Genomic DNA, 17,515 nt, shown 5'->3' with positions numbered 1-17,515 from the left:
CATCAGGAATGTGATGTAACCGCAAACACTTCCCTCTCTCTAAAAGATATTACTTCAGTTCCCTTCCCTCCCCCCTCCGTCTCGCCCCCACCCCAATCTCTCCGCCTAGGCCAGAATGTTTTTCTTAGCCTCTCCCACACATTTTCACACAGCCAAAGCACCAGCCTCCTAACCCACCCAAGTTACAGGGGAGCCAGCTGCTCCAGATTCTGACTCTACATAGCCTGCCGTTAACTCCTTAAGCATCCTCGGTCTGTCTGGCCTATAAAAACAATAACGAAAGAAAAAGACAAGAAAAGAGGGAGCAAGATCATCGGTGGCAAAAGGAAATAAAATCCTGGGCAGAGACATTCAGAGTGCTGATTCAGAACGTGCCTAACGTCCCCTGAATTTAATGCAGCAGGGTAAGAGCAAATCCAGCACTGCTCAGAGAGCAAAGCGGTGACAGTCCCCGCCTGGGAAAGCAGAGAACTCAGATTGGCATCAGGATAATTTGGAATAGAGAGAAGGCTGTAGTCAGCACTGCCCTGGTGACGCGCCTTGCCGTGCCACAGCAAAGTAAACCAACTCCACTTTTGCCAGAGAAGGCAATAGTTATTGAACAGGCTTTACGCATAAATTCCAGTTGTCATGCAATAATAATAATAATACATGAGGTATGCACAACAGACAGAGAATGCTTAATAACCACAGTCTTTTCAGCTATCTGCTGTGTACCTTTGATGGCAAACAGCTCACACTTCCTTCAAATCACTATGGACTTTGGTCCTTTTCAGGAACTGCGGGCTCGGTGTCTGCCCCCCCCCCCCCGGGAGGGGGCCAGCCCTCAGCTGCTTCCCCCATTCGATCTCTAATTCAGTTTTAGTGGTAAGACTCAAACCCAGATCACTGGAGATGCCTCTTTTGGGAAAGCACTCATGCCTCAATAAATATGATAAGTCTGTAGGATATCACCAGCCTCCGGGCTGTTATTCAACGTTACAGCGTTTGAAAGTGTGAATATGAATTTTCATTGATATTTGAAATAATTTGTTCCATCTTCTCAACAATTCTCAGTGCCTCGCTCCACTTTAGTTTGGTGGTTTTGTGCTACCAGTTGTTCGAATAATAGTACAGAACACTGCAACACATTTCATCCAAAGCTACAGAGTTCTAGGAACTATTTTAGTCCTGGAGAAAACTGGTTGAGATACCTCATCTTTTTCGGACTAACACGCAAGTTACCCGTTACCCAAAGATGATGACGCACTTGGGCTTTCAAGACCAAACAGGTCTGCTCTCCAGCAGCAGGACGGATCACGGAAGGAAGCAAAAGGGGTGGGCTAAAGAAGAAATTCATATTGCAAGGGTCTTCAGGAGCTATCAAGTCAGGAAGTGATTAGCATAAAGCAGCAAAGGTTTAGTCTTAAAGGCGTCAGAAATATTGTGAACAGGTGAAAGTGTTGCACGAGGTGTTAAAGTAACATCATCTCAAACCTGAAAGCAAAAGGTGGTAAGGGTTATCATAATGAGTCATAAATCCAGTGCTTTGGATCCGTTCACCTTTATAAGAATTCAGAAGATGACTCTAGATTAGTTCCCATGCCCATCATTCGTAATTTTGAACTTGCCTTTTAGGGTTGCTTCAGAGAATTAGCAACCTGTTTGACACTGACCACACATGAGTTGGTGGCAGGGTCTGAGAATAAAGTTGCTTACCCATAATGGATGCAGTCAGAGGCCAGCAGGATAATCAACCACACTTGTGTGACATCATCCAATGGTGCTGACAGAAACCCTTGTTTGTTTTTTTTAAATAAAGTTTATTGAAACAGAATGCAAACCAATTCACATTCAACAGGGAAAGATGAATAAATGCATACAAATCTACAAATGCAAATCTCAGTGCTGGCTGCTACCCTTCCCCCAGCCAGGACACAAACCATTTCTTAGCTCTGGAAAAGCTCAGGAGTCTTTTCTTGGGCATGCACAGGACTTTCTGCCCAATTGCTTTTGCACAAGGTCCCCCCTCAATTCTACAGTATACATGAGCTAAAGAAAACCGCTCCAAGGGGAGAAGGATGGGAATGTGTGTGTGATTATTCTGCTGCCTATGGAGAACACTCCTTACAGGTATGCGACTTCGTTTTCTCCATAGACAACCATGATAAATTTATTATTTATTTATTTAAAAGCTTTTATATACCGATGTTCATGTACTGGTACATATCACGTCGGTTTACATAGAACCAAAGTTGGAAATTACATCGAACAATCGAACATTATATCAAACAAGAGGGTACAAATAACAGGTCTAACATCATGAGAAATTACAGCTAATGCTGAGAACTTATAGAGCTGAAGACGATTTAGGAATAAAATTACATTATTATTACAAATAATAAATAAATAAACAACAATCAACAAAGTCGGAATTACAACCGACTTAATAAACATGGGTGAAGATTGAAGTAAGTGGAGCCAGACAGGAGAATTAAGGGCTACGGCGTCGTAATTCTAACGTGATGGGGTATGAAATGAGTGAATCAACCCTAGTGAGAGACCTTTAAGTGAAGGCTTTTGTAAAAAGCCAAGTTTTTAGCTTCTTTCTGAACGTTCGACTACAGTCACAGAAGTGGGAATCCCTAGCTAAAGGTTGCCTTCCAACAAAAAAATAACAGCAGGTAACCTTTTTCTGTTATTCTCTCTCTCTTTTTTTTTTTTTTTTTTTTTAAGAAAGATAACCCAAAATAATAACAGTGGGTTCTAGCCCTCAAAGAGACCCTGAAGAAGAGACTGACCATCGCTACTGTGGCATCAGGAGTCAGTGTCTAAGGAATAATAGGATGCTAACGTGTGGATAGGAAGCCATGTCACAGCCTTAATAGAGGCCTCCACAAACCAGGCCAATTTTTAGATGAGCCACCAACACTAGCATGGCTCTAACATTATGAGCCTTGACATGCACTTCCAGAGTCAGACCTGCCTGGGCATAACCAAAGGATATGCAATCTGCAATCCCAGACTTTTGGGGGCCAAAGGAAACAAAAAATTGGGTGGACCTTCTGTGGGCTTGGGGTCACTCCAGGTAGAAGGCGGCAGCAATTTTGCAATCTAAAATGTACCGGGCTTGTTTACCTTTTTGAACATGTGGTTTGGGGAAAAAATGTTGGCAGGTTAAAGTGGAAATCCGATACCTCCTTAGACAGGAATTTGGGATGGGTGTGTAGCACCACCCTATTATGATGAAACAGCATGAGGTGCATAACTCACTAGGGCATGAAGCTCATTGATTTTTATGGGCTAAAGTGACCCCCACCAAAACTATGACCTTTGAGGTCAGGTACCTGAGCCAACAAGAGTTCAGAGGCTTAAAAGGGGCTTTCATCAGCTGGGTAAGCATTACATTAAAGTCCCATGATAATGCAAGTGGCTCAATGGGAGGTGCATTGAACAACTTATGTACGTTTTTGTATGCTCACACTATTGTCTTCTAGAGCTCTGTTAACATGCACTATAAGGCTTTCCAGCTCAGCACGCTGTTTTTAGTGTGCACAGGAGGGCTTTAATATGCACACAAAAGTTTATTGCATAGGCCCCGTATTGACACCTTTTTTAGTCAACCACCAGAGATAAGAAGAAGCTCCTGCCCCCACCCCCCTTGACCTACTAGGGTCGCAGTGGGAATAAGTCCAACTCGGATTGGTGGTCTTAGTGGGGGAGAAGGAATGGGTCATGGGGAAAAAGGGTAAGCAGTTAGGCTTAAAGGAGGCAAATCAGATGATTTGTCCTCCTTTTCACCAGATGTTTTGTAGCAGCAGAATTATCTGCCTGCTCTTGCCATAATATCACTGGGCTGTATGAAGGCCATTATGGCTTGGCTGCACATCCTTTGGCCCAATCCCAATATTCAGATTTTTACTGTGCCCTCTCACCAGCTGATGCTGGCTGGGGAGGGCCAGAGGGGATAGAAACAATAGCCCCAGGTCAGACTCTCTACTCCGTGGTTTTTCCAGTGAGGGGTCTGGATTTAGAGTGCCTTGTATCCCTGATCCATAAGGGGAAGACAGGAAGGGTATCAAACAGGTGACAGACTTAACTAGAGCTGCTGAGGCTGAACTTATGGAGGTGGAATAGCCTGAGTGATCAGAATTTCCCTCCACGCAAAAGAATCAGGTCCCCAGGGCAGGATTTGTGTAGGCCCAACCCTGCTTACATATAGCTTGACATGGCAATAAGAGAGGTTATGTAGGAGACCTGGTGGAAAGAATGGACTCCAATTGTGAGTTATTTGAGGGAAGCCACGTGGGTTCCACAGATGTAGAGCCATGGGACAATAAAGGGAGTAAAAACATAGCTTCCATGATGCACGGCCAGCAAAAGTGGGCAAAGATAGGGAGCATGGGCAAGAGTCATGCTGAAGGAGAGTGGCCTACATATGGGATTTGCAAGTTATGCCCAGTGCCTATATGGAACTAACTCCAGCCAGTGATTGTTACTCTGCTCTAGGTCTGAGTCAGATTCAGACTCCAATAATGATAGATTAATGTCTGTTAATTGTGTCATAATTATGAATGTCACTTTGTAAACCTTTGTGATCTATCAATGGAATAATGGTATATAAAATGCCGAAGTAAATAAAAAAAAAATAAAATAATGACTCCAAAGCCCAGCAGGATACAAGGGCCCTAGGTAACCACGCCCCTCTTCGGGTGAACATATCTAAGTTCCTCAAAAGGAAATGTAGAGACCCTTTAAGTATCAATTATGTTTACCCCTAGTTCAGGCCCTGGGTTAGGACCTAAGAGTAGGAGGGGGCGAACCATCCTTGACCAGCCCTTCCAATGAGGCTGCTGGGTTGGTCAGCCCAACCTGTATAAAAACAGGCAGAGCAGGAAATCAATGTAAGAGTATTGAGTCAGTTTTTGAAGAGGGAGGAGTGCATTTTGAGGGCTCCTTCAGTTTCTAACATTAGGCCCCACAGTCTGATATCAGAGAAAGAAGGAGAATTATATTCCTGTCCTATACCCAACCAATCTCAATGGAGAAAAGTTGTTGTGAAGTTCTGCTTTTTTTTTGTGGAGGATCTCTGTTCCTGCCTCTGAGATTATTTTTTTTTACCCGCCTGGAGGAGTTCAGGGAAAGATCTGTGGTTCTCTGTCTACAACAAATTAGGGGGGACAGTCAGGATCGTACGGTGACAAACCAAGTTGGTGGTGTACCAGTGTTGCCCTGGGCCCCACCTCAATTCCCACTTCCAACAAAAGTGCCAGGCCGGGACCCTGTGGGGTCCTGCATAGAAAAAGGAGCAGAAGGGATGCACAAATGCTTCCTATCCCACTGATGTTTCTTAAAAATGACACCAGTTGACTATTAGATTGGCACCATAGTGACATCAAAACGGCACCAGTCTCAGGGCCAGCCAGCTTCATTTTTTGCATGGCCATACAAGAAAAGTATGTTGGCCGGCCTTGAAACTGGTTCCATTTTGACCAAAGGAACAGGGCTGGTGCAAGCATATTTGATCATTCACCCCTCCCCGAGCTTAACTACTGGAGGTAGTGGCTCCAGCACAGAACTACCTTCTTTGATGTTATTGGCTTTGGTACAGCACCCCTCTAGACGTCACACTGGCAGGATTTTGTTGCTCCCAAAATCTTTGCATTCTAGGCAACTGCCTGGCTTGTCTAATGGAAGCACTGGCCATGCTAGAGGAGGCCCTGAAGAAGCTTCAGGTTGGGCCCAGGGCTGGTGCAATGGTATAAGGTACTCTAACTGAACCTTATGACCTTGCGGGCACCCTCCCCTCTTCCTCAGTTACACTCCTCTCCTCACATACAAATAAAAAATTATGCATTTATAATAACAGATTTTACTTGAAAAAAGATAGTCAAAGTATTTATTTATTTATTTATTTATTTATTTAATTAAGGGTTTCTTATATACCGAGGCACGTCAGCAGACATCACCTCGGTTCACAAAGTAACATAACTTAGCAACAAGCTTTATAGTAATATCAATTCTAACAGGGAATAGGCTAACCGGGGGTGGAGTGGATATAACGTGATTTAAATACATATATACAATTAATAAATCTATTGTTCGAGGGTCAGTCCATTGGTCGGGAGTCAGTTCATAGGTCATACCGTTACTTTGGAGGGGAGTCAGTAGGTCAGTCAGGGTACGCTAGTTTGAAAAGCCAGGTTTTTAGATTTTGTTTGAATTTTTTATGGCAGGGTTCAAGGCGTAGATGGGAGGGCATTTTATTCCAGTGGGAGGTTCCTGCTATAATGAATGAGCGCTCTCTAGTGGTGGCATGTTAATATCACTTACAACATGCATATTATATTTACATGCACTGTTATGGTGCCATCCAGAAGATCCTACAAAAAGAACTCATAATATTAGGCCTACTGCAATGTGTGTTGGGAGTGGGCTTAGCCCTCAGAAAGCCATAAATAAATTTAATTACAATTACAATATAGTAAACTTCCCATGCCAAAACAGCACTAACTGCCAGCACTGCAAATATTACATCAAAACCTAAACATTATTAGGAAAACAGAACAAGCCAGGCTGCCTCAAGATTCCTATACAGAAATTGTAAGCCAGCAGAATATCTCACTTCGGTCATGCTTGTAGAATAGCAACTGTCCCTTACTTAATACAAAATAAAGTCATTATAAAACATAAATGGAAACATGAAGAGAAAAATAATAAACTGGAAACCACAAGCCAGACCCTGAAAAAGAAACACCACCATTCCTCATAAAACATCAAATGGTAAAATCTGAAATATAAAACATCAGCCATAATAGTAGAACCATACAAATAAAAAAATAAAAATTCTAAATCAACTAACAAATAGAATAACATTTCTATTTAAACCTTTCGGGAACATATTTTTTTAAGTCTTGTCCAAATTGTTTAGTGTGAGGATTCCCCTTGCACCTGTTCTATGTATTCTAGGCAAAGATCTTGATGTCCACAGTGCTGGTGACCTCAGCTCTTTGTTTCTGAGTAAGTGTTGCTTAATTGCTAACAGATATATAATGTTGAAATGGTTGGCTAAATACCCACCATGATTTGATATGCAGAAAGCAGAAATGATTGAGTTACTGTGCATCGAACTTAAAATCTTGTATGTGAAGCCAAAGGCTTATGGTGGGAAACTTTCAAAGATCTGGGGTACCTACATTGATTCTTTAACTGTTGGTCTGTGTTCAAAATTCAAAATGTAATTATCTCTCAGAGTTATCGCGGAAATTTGGAGTTCACTACTATGATACTATTGGAATAATTCCTGCTTTTTATTTACCTAACACTCAAAATGAAAGATTACTACTTTGTTATTTTATATGGGAGGGATTATAACTGTATTTGTTTATTGTTGGTTTTGAAAATTAATAAAGATATTATGGGTACAAAACTTGTCTAAATATTTTTCAATCATCAATAAAATAATTCAAAACAGAAGATCCAAATAACATTCAATAATTAAAACAACGATAAAACAAATCTCCCACTCTCCATATCTGGGAAGTTTTGATTTCCAAATGCCATGAGATTATCTTGGATTAGGAATTGATGACATTCAGTTCACCATTCCTTATACCTCATCATAGCTAAACACACTATCATTAATAAATGTGCTTCATGAAACCCCCACTCACAAAAGACAGAGGTTTGAGCATACAACCATTTAAGTGAACTGCAGCAGAGAAAAAAAAGAGAACAATGCAGCTATGTAACTTGAGCTTCCAGCCCAGGAAATCCAAAATACCTCTTACTGTGAAGGTGCTTAACTGACCATTGAATAGATGAGTCACAGATTCAGGTAGGGGATTTGCATGTCACAGCCCCATGAACGTCTGCTGGTTATTTTGTAGGAAATATCACTAAAAAAAATCAGAGGAGTCAAACTCCTAAATTGCAGAACTATGAATGGAAAAGGGATTTATGAGAGAAATATACTGGAAAACAGTCCTAGGAAGCAAACATATTTTTACCCTTACTAACAAGGGTATTCAGACACATGCGTATCAAGTTCCCAGACAACAGGGGTTTGGAAAGGCAGAATAGAGGGGTGTGCACATGCTTTCTTTCTGTGGGCCTGCCTTGGCTTTTTGGCTGAGAGGTAACCCATAAAGGGTCAGACAACAGAGATAGCAAAGGCTGGGCTCAGAGAAGGTGACTTATCCAGCCTGGGTAACAGTAAATGACTGGCCATGAGCTTAGCGGAGCTAAAATCAATGAACATGAGACTGTGGAGGGCCAGAACAACTGAATACCAAAACAGCCATGAGCCTAGTGGAGCTGTAAACTCAAGCCAAGGAAAATCTTCCTACTGAGAGAGGAGAACTGAAGGACAGCAGCAGGCCTGGAGGGAGCACAGTCCCATCCCCTTGAGTGAGGGGACCCCAATGGCAGATCTGAGCAAGGGGACCCCTGCAGCAATCCAGGAGGTGGAGTCAGATCCCTCAGGAGGGCGTGGACCCCAGTGGCAGATATGGAGGTGGAGTGGTCCCCCTTGAGCAAGGGCACAACAGCGGCAGTCTAGGAGGCAGAGCTGGATCCCCTAGGAGGGCCTCAACCCCAGCGGCAGTCCGGAATTCAGAGTATGGACCCCAGCAGTAAAACAGGAGGTGGTGTCGGGTCCCCCAGGAGGGCATGGACCCCAGCGGCAGTCCAGGAGTCAGAGTGGGGTCCCCCAGGAAGGCATGGACCCCAGCATTGGCACAGATCTTTTAGCAAAGCGGAAGGAGACAATTTAGATACAGCGCCTCCCCCCCCCCCCCCCCCCGACCAACATTGCCCACCAGCCCAGTTGCATCTTTTCACATGGGTGAGACTTTAGATAAAGGGAGAAGGATAATAATAATACTTGAGTAAGTGGGACTGCAAGAGGTCCCTTCTATTCTATTTCGTGGTATACTGTGGGTGCCAACAACCCCAAATACTACATTCTTGCTACCTTGTAGACATGTATATAGTTGTGTAGACTGAGGCTATTAACCATGAATAGGTAAGTGTGCTGTTTGACATCCTATTAGCCATGTACATAGTCATGTATTAATGTATATGATTGTATAGTCCAGTAAACCTGTATATATTTGTACATACTGCCAGCCTTGTTCACAGTCCCAATCATTTTCCTAGGGTGAAGGGAGGGAAATCCCACCCACTATCACCTTCTTTCCCAAGTGGAGGCACCAGGCACCATGAACGTGAGGACCGACAGAGTCTGCCCTGGGGAGGGGGGAGGGCTCCCACCAGGTCAGTTCTGAACACAGGAACGCCCCGCGAAGTAAGTGGTCAAGGGAGCGTTACACTTGAAACCATAAGAGCACGGCTATCCCACAACTGCCTGAAATTAAATACCTCAAAAACTGAAATGATTCACTTATCCACTATTCCCCACTCTACTTGTCGTTCCCCAGCTGAATTTATTTTTGAAAACCGTACCATTCCCATTGCTAATTGTGCCCACAATTTAGGAGTCATCCAGGATGCCAACTTATCAATGTCCACTGACATTTCTGCAGTAGTGAAAAAAATATTCTACAAAATTCATCTGTTAAAAAGATTAAAACTTTTATTATACCCATCTGATTTTCACACAGTTCTACAAGCTCTCATCTTGACAGGCCTTGACTAATATAATTCACTTTATCTAGGTCTTCCAGATATTGCTCAGTGTCCACTTCAATAGTCCACAATACTTCTGCTCATCTTATCACTAACTCAAACTGTAGAGATTACATTACCCCGGTACTTCAAACTCCCCGTAGGCTCCCGATTCACCAATCTTTTCAATACAAATTCCTGACAATAATCCACAACCTAATTTACAACCCATCCACAGTGTGGCTCTGAGATTATACCAACCATCATGTCACTTACATTCAATTGATAAATGCTTACTACAAGTTGCTACGGTTAAGACTGCCAGGCTGGACCTAACAAGAAAACCCGTCTTTCTCAGTGGCAGGCCCCTCTCCATGCAATTCACTTCCCGACTCCCTCAGATCAATATCAAATTCAAAAGAGTTTAAAAAAACACTTAAAACACACTTATTTTCCACTGCGTTTAGCAAACTCTGAGAAATATGAGTTCTTCCTCCTCTATCTCTTTTATTTTATAACTTTTCAAAGTAATTATTTTATCATTTTACTTTTCATCCTTTCCAATCTGTTCCCTTCAACCCTCCTCCTTCCTTTTTTTTTTTGTCTTTGAATTATATATGTTTCTTTTATTGGGAACTGCTTAGATCTTAGATGCTCCATGCCCTCTTTTCAAATTAACCCACAGTGCTTCCTCCTTACCTCACAAGCCCTGCAATTCTGTTGCTTTAATATTATTTTTTTTATATTTAATGCCATGCCTCTTTCCTTCTTTCCTATCCATTCCTTCCTGAATAGATTATAGCCCGGTATAACTATATCCCAGTCATGGCTTTCCATGTATCACATCTCTGTGACAGCCATTATATCCAAATTAGCTTCTTCTATGGCTGGCTCTAGATCCAGGACTTTATTTCCCATACTGTGAGTATTAGTGTGCATAGTTTTCCAGATGTTGCCCTTTTCCCCCCGTTTCTATACAAGTATTTAGTGTTTAATTACCTTAGGGTTTTATTTTCATTATTTACATAACAATATACAGGTATTATAGTAGCATTACAGAGAAGTCCCTGTTTGTAACAGATCTTTTAAAGCTAAATATTGGGTTAGAACATATTTAGAGTTCAGATTTGATACTATCATTTTGCTTTCAGACTCAAGTATCCATATCGCTGCTACTTGCTGCCGCTGCCGCTTCTGTGCCGCAAGGAGGGAGGCCTGCGCTATCGGCGCCCGGACCCGTCGGGGTAAGGCCATTCATCTCCCCCCCCTTGCCCCCGGCGAATCCGGCCACCGATCTCGCTGCCTAGCCGCTCAGCCGCCAGCCGTGCCGACCTACATCGCGGCTCCAAGTCCCGCCTACCTAGGAGAGGGGAAGCTGCCCTGGCCCAATCAGGAGCTGAGAGGGACATTTAAATTCGTGCCTCTCAGGCGCCGCGACTAACTCCCTCAGCTTCCATCGCTGCTACTTGCTGCCGCTGCCGCTTCTGTGCCGCAAGGAGGGAGGCCTGCGCTATCGGCGCCCAGACCCGTCGGGGTAAGGCCATTCATCTCCCCCCCCTTGCCCCCGGCGAATCCGGCCACCGATCTCGCTGCCTAGCCGCTCAGCCGCCAGCCGTGCCGACCTACATCGCGGCTCCAAGTCCCGCCTACCTAGGAGAGGGGAAGCTGCCCTGGCCCAATCAGGAGCTGAGAGGGACATTTAAATTCCTGCCTCTCAGGCGCCGCGCGCCTGCGTCGCGCGCCGAAGGAGCGCGACAAAGGGGCTTGCCCCTTTGTCTCGCCCCTTCGGCTCAGCCCCGGAGGGAGCCCCGAATCTACCCCTGGATCTTCGGTTTTTAACATCAGCTGACTACCTATTTCTACGCTATCAGCACAACAATATCTTCAGCAACTGTAAGAAGCCTCAGACCTCATACATCAAACGTCAGCCACATCTACCTTCAATCTCGAGCCACCAGATACTGATCCTCTCAATCCACTACCAGATATCTCCTCCTAATCCTTATTCTACACCTACGCTATTCACGTCAGCTTCACTTGAGAATCCGTGGAATAGCCAGAGTTTTTCATCAGATCCTACGGAGGAATTTCACTAATTATTTCTATAAAAGAAAAAGCTTTATTTGCATTCGCCCTGTTTGTTTCTTCTAACTGCATTCTACCTAGATTTGTCCAGTCTTCTTCTAATTTACAACATCCACAGCTTCTAGTCTCCACAACTAATCTCATGCATACCTATAATATCCCAATCATTCAATACCAAAGGAGAAGCTCCACAATTATCTCCTCCCACAACATACAAAAAAGAATTATTCCAATCATGACCTCACCTCTAAATCAACTACTAGGCCTCACTCTACTTTCAGTAACCCTTTTCAACGCTCAATCCTTAACAAGAAAAACACACATCCTCAACGATTATCTACAGGATTCAAATCCAGATATCTGTGCTATTACAGAGACCTGGCTAAAAGATACTGATACTGCTCTAATCAATCAACTTCCTATTCATAGCTATGACATCTTCTCCTTCTACAGACACAAAAAAAGAGGAGGTGGCCTTCTCTTAGCCACCAAAAAAAGAACTCAAACTATCCACTCATACCATCAAGTCTGAGTCTAAATTAGAATTGGGACTAGTCAAATCAAAACAACTACAAATTCTATTAGTCTACGCTCCTCCCGGAGTTTTAGAAATGGATCCTTCATCACTCATAGAATCCATAGTGAAACATATCAATTTAGACCTCCCATCTATGATCTTAGGCGACTTCAATCTTCATACTGATGTTATACCTCGCTCCTCAAACTGCGAAGCGCTCCTCACCTCCCTCAGTGCTATGGGATTCACACAGATCATTAATAGCCCTACGCATAAAGCAGGTCACACTCTGGACTTAATTTTCATCAATTCTAATTTCTCCCGCACTTCAGTACCATCTTGCACACCAATCCCTTGGTCAGACCATTTCTTGATAAAATCCTCCTTTTCCATAGATAAAAAGATTCACACTTCTCATCTCCTTTCTACTATTCAATTCAGGAAACCTTGCCCATCGGAAATACTTAGTGATCAGCTGTCTAAGGAACTCACAAACCTAGACCTTTCGAATCCTGACTCAGCCCTAACTTCCTGGCACAAGATCACTGAAACGGTTGCTAACAAATGGTGTCCAACAGTCTCTAAAACAATCAATCCTACAAAAAAAGGTAATCAACCCTGGTTTACCACTAAACTAAAACAGATGAAACAGGAGCTTCGCCACAGAGAAAATATTTGGCGAAAAACACCCAATTCAACTACCTTATCTAAGTACAAAGGCTTTCTACATCATTACAGGACCTCTATTCTACTAACAAAAAGGGAATTCTACGCCAACAAAATTCATCATTTTCAATACGATGCCCAAGCCCTGTTCGCATACGTCACTCAAATCACAAAATCAAATCCTCCACCCATCCCAGACGAACAAGCTCTATCTAAGGCTAATGAACTTGCTTTATTCTTTCAACAAAAGATCCTGAATACGCTCGCCCTTCTTCCACCAAATACTCTACCTCTTACCTCAGACAAGAATCTTCAATCAAGCAAGGGAGCCAAACTAGAAAGCTTCGAATCAATTTCTGTTAAAGAGATTGAATCCCTTCTAAAAAAACAAAAACCATCTAGCCACCCTGCAGATAATATTCCTTCAAAGCTCCTGCTTCTCATTCCAAATACGATCGCAAAACCTTTAACAAGTATCATAAATTGCTTTTTAACCCAAGGAAGTTACCCTGACAGCCTAAAAACTGCCTCACTCAAACCCCTTCTCAAGAAACACAATCTGGACCCTAATGTACCTGCCAATTTTAGACCCATCTCTAATTTGCCATTTTTAGCCAAAATAACAGAAAAGCTGGTAAACACCCAGCTTTCAGAATACCTGGAAGATCAAAATATCCTACACCCCTCACAATATGGATTCCGCAAAGCACGCAGCACGGAAACCCTCCTTATCTCACTTACAGATCATATTATAATGGGTCTTGACAAAGGCTACTCCTTTTTATTAATCCTGTTAGACATCTCCGCGGCATTTGACACCGTCAACCATTCCATTCTTCTGGATCGCCTAACAGACATTGGTATCTCAGGATCTGCCCACAGTTGGTTCAAATCTTTCCTCTATAATAGATCCTTCAAAGTTAAAATCAACAACAAAGAATCGCCATTAACAAAATCCAATCTAGGAGTACCACAAGGATCTTCCCTTTCCCCAACCCTTTTCAATATTTACCTCCTACCACTTTGCCAACTGCTATCCGACCTTAATTTAATTCATTATCTGTATGCAGACGATGTACAGATTCTTATTCCTATTACAGAATCTATTTCAAAAGCACTTTCCCACTGGAATAACTGCCTTTTATCTATCACTAACCTCCTCAATAGATTAAATCTGGTCTTTAATTCTTCAAAGACGGAGCTCTTCCTCATCTCTGCAAATGAAGAAAATACTCCCATACCATACCCTCACAACGCATTCATCACTCATAAGCAGGTGAGAGATCTAGGAGTAATTCTGGATAATAGACTAAACCTTAAGAAAATGGTCAATACCACATCCAAAGACTGTTTTTACAGACTCCAGGTTCTGAAACGTCTCAAGCCACTTCTTTTTTTCAAAGATTTCAGAACAGTACTCCAGGCATTGTTATTCTCCAAGATAGACTATTGCAGTGCCCTCCTCCTTGGCCTACCCAAATCGACCACTAAACCGCTTCAGATGATTCAAAACGCTGCAGCAAGATTACTGACTAACACCAGCCGAGGAAATCACATCTCTCCCATCCTCAGAAACCTACATTGGCTACCAGTAAATTTCAGAATCCTTTATAAAGCAATCACCTTAATACATAAGTCCATCCATCATCAACTCCAACTCGACCTTGAAATCCCCTTCAAAATTCATTCCTCCAATAGGCCAATTAGAGATAATCATAAAGGTACTTTGAATTACCCCCCAACTAAAGCCTCACGACTTTCCTCGACCAAAGACCGAGCTTTTTCTATAGCAGGTCCATCTATTTGGAACAACATTCCTTCAAGCCTCCGACTAGAACCCTGTCTCATTACGTTCAGAAAAAAACTTAAGACGTGGCTATTCCACCAAGCCTTTGATGATCCTCCAGACAACCCTTAGTCTTCTTTTTCCTCACTTGGATTTAGAAGATTAAAGTCCTACAACCTTCAAACGAAGAACTCTGGCACTTACTGAGGAAAGCATCTTTTTGCTCTAATCCAAATTCCTTTTGGATTATGCTTCTTCTATTATTTTTGACCTTTATCTTCCTTCCAGCTCTTAAGCTTCCCAAGTTTTTACTCCTTGTTAAATGTAACTTTATCTTACTCTCTTCTCTTGTTAATTACTTTTATTTATTGCTTCTGTTATACCCTTGTTTTATGTAAACCGATCCGATATGGTTTAATTTACTATGAAGGTCGGTATAAAAAACTGTTAAATAAATAAATAAATAAATATCTCTCCCATTAAGGAAATCTTCACTGTAATACATGCAATTCATTTATTATAACTATTATTTTTAACTTTTTTGTTTGCTTTTTCCTGTTTTATTAAATGAAAGACCCAAACTGGTAAAATGGAATTGCTTATTTAAGTGGCAAACAAAAAGATTTATTTCTACATATTTGTTATCTCTTCTCATAACAAAACCTTTTAACAAGTTGATTAGAAAATGTGGACCCACACTTCAGGAGTCTGAATTTCTGTCCAATTTTTAAGTGCAGGCTAACTGTATGAACTCAAAACACCCAAGTATTCAGCTAAACGTTATTGTTTTTAATGTTTTAGACTGCTTTAATATTGGGCAACAGTTAGAGATAAATTATTGAAATATATATTAAAATGCGCAAACATTCAGATCTTATCCAAGGAGATCTTCAATCATAGTTAAAACCATAGATCATCCTTATACAAATAAAATAATAAAACTTTATCTCTTACCAAGGTGTGTTCAATATCTTTCCATAATTCAGGATTCCAGCAATACCTCACACAGCTGTGAGGTGCCACATCCTATGTTGCAAAATTCTTGGATTCCAAAAAATTGGTAGGCTGCAATCCTTAATAAGCATCGCATACCATAATCACTGTCTCCACAATTTGAGGAATCTCTGTCCAATCTTGATAAGAATCTCACCCAGCCATAGACAAAACCACACAACATATTCACCACCGAAAACCCCAAAATACGTTAGAAACAGCAACGCACTTTCAATTTTGATCTGTTTCAAAACTCGTTTCTACTGCTCACCAGAAGTTTGATGTAACAGAGTTTTCTGTATGTGGCTTGCAGGGACCTTCCAAGTAGATTCACATAAATTAGCAAGAGTTTAAAGGCTGGAGAGTTTGGGAGCATTGTGAACAGGGGAAGGTGTAGCAGGAGGTGTTAAAGTAACACCTCAAGAGAACTGTAAGTAGAAGATGCTAAAGGTTACTTCATAAATTCAAATATCTTGATTCAGTCTATTCTTTTAGAGTTTAACAGTTGAATATTTTAGCTTCCATGCCTTTCTTTACTGAGAATTTTTTAAAGTTGTCTTTAAGGACTGGTAAACAAAATCAGCAGACTCACGCCGTGATTAATCTCCCTCGCATAAGCCTGAATTTCCGAATGGCCGTGCGCGTTGAACTGGGTGGTTCCGTGCGTGGCTGGGCCCTGCGCGTGCCGCGTGCATTTTCAAACGGGCCTGGCCATGCACGTAACTCCCCGTATGTGCAGAAGTGCCGGGCCTCAAGAAAGGGGCAGGGTGGGGCTTCCAGGACAGTGCCGTTTTGTTTAGATGCTGTCCCGGGGGAGTGCGCACTGGCAGCCGGCCGGCTTGCAGAATTTACTTCTGCTCTGAGGAGCAGTAAGTATTGAAATAAAAAAAATTGGGGAAAGCTAGGATGCGTTTAGGGGTTGGGGAGGAGAGAGGAAGAGAGAGGAGGGATAGGGTTAGGGAACTGGTTTAGGCCCGATCGCGTCGCTGCGCGTATTTTTCTAAAATTTCCCCCTGCACGCGGAGGAGGCCACCCACTTGTACATGCACGCAGGGACATTAAAATTCGGTGAACAAGGGCACGCGGGATCCGTATTTTATAACATGCACATACTAACGCGTGCATGTTGCAAAACAGCCGCGTCCATGTGCGCACGCCGGGAACAGCATGCACACATGGACGCATGCACGGACCTTTTATAATCGACCCCATACTGTCTATGTAGTTTGTCGTATGCTGGATGAAATGCACTGCACCGCTATATATTCAGTTAAATGATAAGTGCGTGTCTATAGTTTGATGACATGATGTAAGGGAAACAGTTTGTGCATGTCTTGTATTTCTTCTTTTGGTAGGGTGCAGTACTCCTGGTCCTGCTGCCTGATTGGTTGGAGAGGTTGGGAAGCTGTTTGTAGGTTAAGGTTGGGGGTGACAGCCTTTGATTATAAAATTGTTTGAACATAAACTCTTTTCTAATACAGCTGGCTCTCAGGGAGACCTCTCAGGGAGACACCCAAGATTATAACTCAGACTTAAATATATATGAAGCATTTCTCAAGAAATTTGGTATTTAGCCACAATATCATCAAAGGTGCTGATGGCATTTTAGCTCCAAATTTGCCAAACAAAATTTTAACCAGTTTGATATCAGACTCCCAGATCAGAACTGAAAGTAAAGACAGGTACAGTGAGGTTCATATTCAAAAGCATTTAGCCAGCTAAATGAATATCTGGGCACTTATCCAGCTAATAAGATAATCGGCTAGGATTTAGCTGGCTAAGTTATGGGCGTTCCAGGGGTAAAACAGGGAGGAGTTGAATTAGCCATTAAGGTAGCTGGCTCACTCCAGAATTCAGAGTTA

Source organism: Rhinatrema bivittatum, chromosome 1 (genome assembly GCF_901001135.1).
Source record: "Rhinatrema bivittatum chromosome 1, aRhiBiv1.1, whole genome shotgun sequence".
NCBI lineage: Eukaryota > Metazoa > Chordata > Amphibia > Gymnophiona > Rhinatrematidae > Rhinatrema > Rhinatrema bivittatum.
The sequence above is the reverse complement of the archived record's forward strand: the minus strand, read 5'-3'. Positions refer to the sequence as shown.